Genomic DNA, 9,688 nt, shown 5'->3' with positions numbered 1-9,688 from the left:
GACGAGAAATCAAAAACGGTAAATTAGAGAGAAAATAACATATACCTTAAATTACCGCCGATGTTAAAAGAAAACCTCCGTCGATGTTAAAATTTATTGACCGACTTTCATCGTACTCATCGTTATCCTTATCTTTCTTTGTTGTTTCTTTTCGATCGCCGCCAAATGTAAGAACTATTTATCAGTTATTGATAAATGAATCTGCGTAAAGATTTAATTCTTTTTTATTATAGATGTTTACATAAACGTACACGTCGATTAGTGAAGTTCAAAACATTGAAAGGCTTCACTTTTTATTATTTTAATGATTGAAATAGACGTATTTAAAATTCGATAGCCGATATGTGAGATTTTGTATAAACATCAATGGCAGAAAAGGAATTAAGCCATTATATATGATCAATATATATTATCTCGCTATTTTTTAAGTCTTTTACACAAATTATTTTTAATAAAAACTATGTTATATAAAACTTGAATAAACTTCTTTGATTTGTTAGTTTTCATTTGTTTCCTCACAAGTATTTTCCAAGAATATGTTTTTCATATTTCCGGTGTTTGTTTGAACTTTGAAAGGTATTTTCCACCAAAATGTTTTTTGTGCGTTTATTTGAATTTCAAAAAAAAATATTTTTCAAGAATATCCTATATTGTTTTGTTAATAATTTTCAAAAGAATTTTTCTTTTTGAGAAAAGTGATGAATTTCTGAAATAATAGCTTACCCTTTTCAGAACAACATGAAAATAATTTTTAAAATTAACACGTAACTTATGAATTTCTTTAAGAAAATAAATGAATTTCGTGAATTTCTTTAAAATTCACAACTCAAAATTTGATTTCTATATTTTGCAATTTTTCTTGTTATTCTAATTGTAATAACCGTGCTTAAAAATTATGTTTGATAGTTTTACGATAAAAAACTTAAAATTAGCTGGATTCAACTAAATTATTTTTTAAATAATAATTTGGTTGATAAAATGTTAATCCATCAAAGTGCATTAATAAAAAATTAAATATTAATTCATGAACGGGCTAAAAATATTTGATGGAATGCAATTGTCTATTAAAAAATAAATAATTTAGTTTATAATATATTAACAATTAAAAAAATATTTTTGTGCAAAATAAGAATAGTTAGGTAATCAAACTGCATGCAATCAAATCTAAGTTTTAACACAAACACATTGACCAAAGAACTAACATAAACAAAAAGATGGGATTTCTAATTTTACATTGATCTCAGTGTTCCATTTAGGCATTTACAATAACCACTCAAGTCTCTCCATTAGCTCCATACAAAAGTTCATCAAAATATTGTTGAAAGAAAAAAGGAAAATAGAAGCTTCATTATACACTACAACAAAATAGGCCAATTACGACGGCCAACTTACGACGGAAAAAAATGCGCGCCCAACTTACGACGGAAAAAAGTAAAACGTCGTATTTATTTATGACGAAATCCAAAACCGTCGTAAGTTTAGTATTTTATTAATAAAATTATGCACGACACGATTAAAAAAAATGAAAATTATTTGAAGTTGCGACGATTTAAACATTTCGTCGTAAGTTAATTATTTTATTAAAATTTTAACTTGAAATTAAATAAATAAAAAATTTCATCTAAATTTACGACGAAATATTTGCGACGGAAAATATTGGAACATCTAATTTACGACGGAAATTAAAAATCGTCGTAAGTTATCAAAGAGGGAAATTTAACTTTTTCCCCAATTTTTTGGCGGGAAAATAAAAATCATTTGAAATTGCGACGATTTAAACATTTCGTCGTAAGTTAAATATTTTTTTTTAAAATTTTAACTTGAAATTAAATAAATAAAATTTCATCTAAAGTTGCGACGAAATATTTGTGACGGAAAATATTGGAACATCTAATTTACGACGGAAATTAAAATTCGTCGTAAGTTATCAAAAAGGGAAATTTAACTTTTTCCCCAAAAAATTGGCGGTAAATTTGACTTTTCTGAATTTTTTTGCAGATAATAATTTATGACGGATTCCTTCGTAAATTAGCACATCCATACGGTTGTATCGTTGAAAAATATTTTTAAAATAATTGAAACACTAATTCAGGATTAAACATTAGTTAGCTGTACTAGTCAAAATGATGTTTGACCGTTAAAATTGCAAACCAAATAAAACTATTTTGATATGAAATTTTGGTTATATCACTAATATATATATATATTGACATCTATATGGTTGGATCGTTGAAAAATATTTTTAAAATAATCGAAATACTGATTCAGGATTAAATATTAGTTAGTTGTACTAGTCAAAATGATGTTTGACTGTTAAGATGGCAAACCAAATAAACTTATTTTCATATGAAATTTTGGTTATATCACTAATATATATATATTGACATCCATATGGTTGGATCGTTGAAAAATATTTTTAAAATAATGGAGACACCAATCATGATTGAATACCAGTTAGATGTAGTAGTCAAACATCGGGTTGACTGTTAAAATGGCAAAACAAATAAAATTATGTTGATATGAAATTTTAGTTGTATCACTAATATATATATCTAGTGACATCCAAATGGTTGGATTATTGAAAAATATTTTTAAAATAATCGAAATAATAATTCAAGATTAAACACTACTTAGATGTACTAGTCAAACTAATGTTTGACTGTTAAAATGGCAAACCAAGTAAAAATATTTTGATATGAAATTTTGGTCGTATCACTAATATATATAACTGTTGACATCCATACGGTTGGATCTTTGAAAAATATTTTTAAAATAATCGAAACACCAATTCATGATTGAACAGTAGTTAGATGTACTACTCAAACTGATGTTTGACTCTTAAAATGGCAAACCAAACAAAAAAATTTTGATATAAAATTTTGGTTGTAACACTAATATATATATCTGTTGACATCCATACGGTTGGATCGTTGAAAATAATTTTAAAATAATCGAAACATCAATTCAGGATTAAACACTAGTTAATTGTACTGGTCAAACTGATGTTTGACTATTAAAACGGCAAACCAAATAAAATTATTTTGATATGAAATTTTGGTTCTATCACTAATATATATATCTATTGACATCCATACGGTTGGATCGTTGAAAAATATTTTTTAAATAATCGAAACATCAATTCATGATTAAACACTAGTTAGTTGTACTGGCCAAATTGATGTTGACTGTTAAAATGGCAAACCAAACAAAATTATTTTGATATGAAATTTTGGTTATAACATTAATATATATATCTCTTGACATCCATACGGTTGGATCGTTGAAAAATATTTTTAAAATAATCGAAACACCAATTCATGATTGAGAAATAGTTAGATGTACTACTCAAACTGATGTTTGACGTGATATGAAATTTTGGTTATATCACTAATATATATATATATATATATATATATATATATTGACATCCATACGGTTGGATCGTTGAAAAATATTTTTTAAATAATCGAAACACCAATTCATAATTAAACACTAGTTAGTTGTATTGGTCAAACTGATGTTGAATGTTAAAATGAAAAAAAAAAATATTTTGATATGAAATTTTGGTTATATCGTTGAAAAATAATTAAAATATTGAAACACCAATTCAGGATTATAATAAAATTATAATCAACTAAGATAGTGTATTTATCAAAATTGTAATTGTATTAATTATAACAATGTCAATAATATTGTTAAGATAGTATTGAAAAAATTATTTTGATACGAAATTTTGGTTATATCATTAAGATAATAAATTATAACAATGTCACTAATATATCGGTAAATTATAATCAGCTACAAGCTTGCTAACAATGTGTTTATCAAAATTATAACGGTATTAATTTATAATCCTATTAACAAAAAAAATCTAGTAAATATACAACTCCATCAATTGAAGAATATAATTGTATGAGATGTTAAAACAGATTGATTATTAATCATTTGAAAGTATCACATATTTTCAAATTTATCTTACATGACTTATAATGATATTTATTTTAAATATTATTATAATGATACTTAGTTAAAAAATATAGGAAATAAATAATTTTAATTATTATATAATTTAATTGTTATAATTTTTTTATTGAATTTCTGTAAATTAGATCGATTGCAAATTTCTAATCCATGTTCACTTCCTTCGTCCAATTCATTCCCCCCCGGTTTACCCCCTTTCAATTTCACTTCCCTCTTCCATAAAACAAAAACCTAATTTATAGCCTCTTCCTCATCTCTCTTTAACCTCTGCTTCCTTCCCTCTGTTAAAATCAACTAATCAGTCTCTTAGGTTTTCCTATTAGTGTTATTAGTGATTATCTCGACTATTCTCTTCGGAGAAGTCAAGGTGTTGCTGCTCAACTAGATCGATTAAAATGAATAGATACTCAGGTATTCTCTTTGTCCTTGCTACTCATGTATTTTTATTTATTATGACCCCGAAACCCCCATTTTCAATCTGTTTTCTTTAGTTTTGATTTTGAAAGCTTTTGTAATTAAAGAGGCTTTGCTAAAGGTTTTGGTTTCAACTTCTTGATACAATCTTTCTCTTCATCTGGGCTTTAACTAAACACCCTATTCTTCCAAGATGACTACTCTTTTGCACTCTATTTTTGGTAAATATTAGTCTCACAGTTTGGTTCTTGATTGATTTTTTGTTTCTTGGTTTTGTTTGTTTGGTGATTTTAACTAATGGGTTGATTCCTTTTTGGTGTAAACAGAGATTCTGACTCCAGCTTTTCCCCATCCGTTTGTTCCTATTGGTGCTGCTGCTGGAGCAGATCGTCCAGCTCCATTGATTTCGAGCAATTGAGGGGGAAGAAAGAAGGGGAGGATTAGGAGGAAAGGTGGAAAGGGCATACGGATAGGAGGTCGTTTGGGCCTCAATCGATAAGTTTTGATGTGTTGTTTTATGATGTTAGTTTTGTATAAGATGTAGGAATTATCTGGCTATATAATACCTAAAATACACACATACACACTTCTTGCGAGAAATATAAGAGGCATGGTCAAAATATGTCATGCTCATCATATGAATATGAAAAACTTTCTTATTAGATACAAAAAAATATTATCTAGTTGGATTGGATGAGAAGCAGTAGGAATCAATAAGAACGTGGAAAGTGCAAAAATATGTATCTCTTGATTTAATTTAGGTTAGAAACGCAAAATCTAGATATGTATAGCATGTTGGCAGTACCAAACTCAAATTATCAGTATCATACCACAGTTAAATATATACGAGACTGTACTTACTAAATCACCTGGTTCTTAGCAGGAGAGTAAACATTTTACTTCAAATTAATTGCAAAATTGACTAGAAGAACATACATACTTTAGATAAATACCTCTCTTAACCCTGGCATGCATAAGACGTGATACAAGTGCCAGCACCTGTTGACCTTGAAGAACTAATATAAAACATGCAATAACTTCCCCAACAGAATCTGGCAAGTCCAACCCAACAAATTCAAGCCCTTGAACTATGTTAGACATGGTTAAGCAGAGGTGCAAAAGCAGATAAAACCCCATAAAAATGGTAGATGTTGTCGTAAAATTAGCAAAATATTGGATACCCAGTTTCCAGAGTCCGACTGTGGCTCCACCTGTACTGATGCTAAAACTTGTTCCTTGTCGGAAGCAATGTCCATAGGATCAACTAGGCGTACATTTTGAGCCAACAAAGTAGCATGCTGCTCAAAACTTTCTCTTACACCTTGTCTTGCCCCATTTTCTATCATACCTTGCATCATCGTACTCTGCAAAAAGTTAAATTGGGTTTTATAAGCGGTCTTGTCCCTAAAGCGAAATCTATGTCATTTGAAAGGATTTTATTTCGTGCTACCGGGGGTAATGTGTACTTGAAGCAGGCTGTTGTCGGGCACCCAGTCATTGATCCTGTTTCTGGGGAAAAGGTTGATACCTCTGGATTTGGTTGATTATATTCACTTGAGATGATGTAGTGAAAACTGAAAAGTTTATTTCGTAGAGAAATTGCGTAACGTATATGTAGTCCTTTCATTACCTATTTAGTTTTTTTTACCTATAATTGTTATTGCTTGCATCGTTTTTTATATACATACGAGTCGTATATGATAATATTGACTTCCTGATGGTGAAATATCATACAGGTTGGAGAAAAATATATTTGCGGTCTTCGTCTCCGAGGAAAAGCAAAGAATAAAATCCTAAAAATATATGAAGCTTTTGGAGCAAAACATTATTCTTTTAGTGAGGACTAGCTAAGCAAGCTCAAATGATAACTGAGGTATTCATAGTGCTCCGTTTCATGCTTATGTATCACTCATTGTACATTGTTGGAACTGCTATGTCAAGTTGAAGGGGTCTTGGTCACCTAGGCAGCTGTTGCCTATATTTCTGTCTATTAACACTGAAGTTCCCCTCTTTTCTTTACTTTCATTGTCGTGCTTTACTTGAGTCTTGCACAATTTTCGCTTAATATTTTATTGATAAAGTGTTTTATTGTCGATAGAAAGCCGATAAACGTAAGAAGATACATGCTTTCAAGAGGCAGAATGCATGGCAACAATTTCAGACTACCAAAGGCCGAGCTAAGAAGGTTTGTTTTAAATCCATTTATCATTGTATTAATAGCAACATTGAACAACTCCTGATCAACCTATGTTCTAATAAGATTTACTATTTTAAGCAATTTTTTTTTGTATATGTGGGTATATGTGGCTTTACAGTTACTCATGTCATGCAAATGCTGCAATTTGGTAAAAGTTTCTGTTATTTGGTATCAAGTTAATTGCACTTTACAGATATTATATATTTTTTAATGCAGGGTACTCGAATTGACAACGCACCATTGAATGGCAATGACTTCCGAAGCAACAATGATGAAGATGAAGATAAAGATGTTGATCGTTACTCCCTTCATTAACTATAGTAATTTTATTTTAATTAGTTATATCTACTGTGTTAATCAGGAAACCTGATTTGTAAGATAACCAAGTTGTGCTTGTAAACTGAATTTAGGTTGTGGGTGTTTGTAAACTGAATTTTAATTTGCTTTCTACTTTTGATTGTGAATTAGTATGGATTTACGGTATAACTAATGTAAATTATGTATTGTGACTTGATTGCGAGGTTTAGAGTTTATTTTGAGTTTGCGATTGCATAAGATTTTAACAGGTTAAGAATTTAAATTGGAAGCCGAAAATGGCCGGATACTGAAAATTTAGTTTTTGGTTATTCTGGAAAAACAAACTTACGACGGTTGTTCTTCAAACATTCCGTCGTAATTATTCTGGTAAAATGAACTTACGACGGTTGTTCTTCATATATTTCGTCGTAATGTATCCATTTTCATATTTAATTTTTTTTTTTGAATTTTCATTTTCCCAGCTTGTAGGCCCCATCTTCTAAAATACGACGTTTTTTCTGTCGGAAATTTCTAACTTACGACGCATTCTTCCGTCGTAAGTACATAACTTACGACGCTATTGTTCGTCGTATTTTGGTATTTTACGACAATAAATTCCGTCGTAAGTTGATTTATTATTTTATTGAGTATGTGGGCCCCTACTTCCTAACTTGCGACGCAATTTTATCTTGTGACGAAAAAATGAACTTACTACTCGACCAAAAACGATGAATTTTTTCCGTCGTAAATGGCTCAATTACGATGATTTCAGTTAAAAAAACCGTCGTAAATGGCCAGATTACTTGTAGTGATAGTTATTGTAGACACAAGAAAGTAAACTAGGGTATTTCTACACAGGTGTTTGTTCTCAAACTGAGAAAAACAAATGCATTCAGATGATAACTGTTAGAGAATGAAAAATACAATGTTTGATACTCATTCTCATAGCCACCCACTACTGCTACTTCAAACAGACTCCTAAAAATGCTCTACTGCTGCATGACTAAGTCATGTATTTAATTAAAATCCTACATAAAATACATTATTTAACAAATATGTTTAGATAATATCCAATATATTTCCCGTTAATCTAAACATTCTTCTGGAGATTCTTCACACCCAACAAAGTCTGCATCTTCTCAAACACTGGCAACGCCTTTGTAAGTATGTCAGCTCTCTGCTCTTCTGATGTTATATGTCGGATAATAATTTCACCACGTTCAACAAATTGGCGAATAAACACTACAAGAAAAAAGCGATCATACAACAGTTTTTCACCGTTATGTGACATATATATTCCGTTGTCTATCCAACACAACGGTTGTTTAAACCCTTGTAATATGAAATATTACTCAACCTTTTTTAGTACTGGTTACAATCAAGAACGACAACGGATATTCTATATTAACCAATGTTGGAACTTTTTTAAAATAACTGTTTCTTTATTCAACCCGTGTCTATCTAAGTGAACAACAATGATTTTTGTAAAAAAACCATTGTTGTTAACTTATTTGATATTGTCTTAAACAATAGTTTATGAACTTTTGTTATGAATGTTTTTTTAAAAGACAATGGTATAAAAGATTTAAACTATTGTAAAGAATATCAAAAGACAACAATTTATAAACTTTTTTTATGAATATTTTTTTAAAAGACAATGGTGTAAAAGATTTAAACTGTTGTAAAGAATATCAAAAGACAACAGTTTTTTGTTAAAAAAATATGTGCAGTGAGACATACAACAGTTTTCATCAGTTTTTAAGTGACTTCACACAACTCTTTACAAAATTAATCTCATTATTCAAAATAAACCAATTTCTAAATAAAATTATATTATGATAATTCAATTGTTATTTCACAATTGAAATTAAATTTACAATACAAATGTTCTCTACAAGAATTACAAGTATAACAAAGTTTCATTAAAATTCACCAACAAGTTGATAGTTACCATTAAAATTCACTTGCATGGCAATTCACTCCAGTTTTTTAAAATTCAATAATAAATGGAATGTTACTAACTTTAACAGATTTCCACTCCTCCTTATATAAAACTGGGTTATATGGGGCTCTGTCACCTTTCATTCTATCTACGAATTCTGTAGGAGAAAGTAATTTGTAGCCATTAACAACTCTCTTAGCAGGGGAAACTTTAAGTCTTGACCATTACTTCCATTCTCTAACCATATGAATATTTCAATTCAGATGCTTTATAACCACTGTATAGCTGCAATGCTGAACTCTGCAAATAATAAATAAAAAACATAAAGTTGTGTAACAAATCATGTAAATATATAATAAGGATGAATTGATAGTCTACCAGTCAATATCCACCTTCCACTCAGCTCTGTTGAATTTGTGAGTGGCCTAGAGTGTACCTTTGATAACTTTACAGTGCTAAAAATATTTGCAACATCAATTCCAAGGGAATGTTTACCTTTGATTACTCATGAATAATTTCAGAATGTTACTCAAGATGTTTGGAATGTTACAACTTCCAAGGGAATAGATTTCAATAATTCAATCTTTAATTTTGTTTAAACACGGCATAAACCTTTAAAAGGTATAGACAATGATGCCCACCTTCCATATAGTGAGTTACCTTATAAACAAGCTTCCACTTCCGACTTGAAGAAATTTTATTCTTACACGCTAATTCAACTACAAACATCTATGTCGTTCTGATATAAAGATGTCTTATAGGCCCTGTTTATTTAACTAAGTAATATTTTACTATGCTAAAACAAAATTAAATCCCTTCGCCTACCTAACACAGGCGACATTGGTTGCCCCCAGGTG

At 29.6% G+C, this 9,688-nt stretch overlaps 1 long non-coding RNA gene across 1 annotated transcript; it reads left to right on the top strand.

Annotated features, from left to right (window-relative positions):
• The first annotated feature begins 5,564 nt into the window (after positions 1-5,564).
• LOC141662111 (uncharacterized) lies at positions 5,565-7,184 on the top strand. The gene is made up of 4 exons (XR_012550250.1): positions 5,565-5,915; positions 6,132-6,268; positions 6,494-6,580; positions 6,809-7,184. It is a non-coding gene; the product is annotated as an uncharacterized LOC141662111 (long non-coding RNA).
• The last annotated feature ends 2,504 nt before the right edge of the window (positions 7,185-9,688 follow it).

The sequence above is a fragment of the Apium graveolens genome, chromosome 5 (assembly GCF_009905375.1).
Source record: "Apium graveolens cultivar Ventura chromosome 5, ASM990537v1, whole genome shotgun sequence".
Lineage (NCBI taxonomy): Eukaryota > Viridiplantae > Streptophyta > Magnoliopsida > Apiales > Apiaceae > Apium > Apium graveolens.
This window is presented reverse-complemented; position numbering and strand designations above follow the sequence as displayed.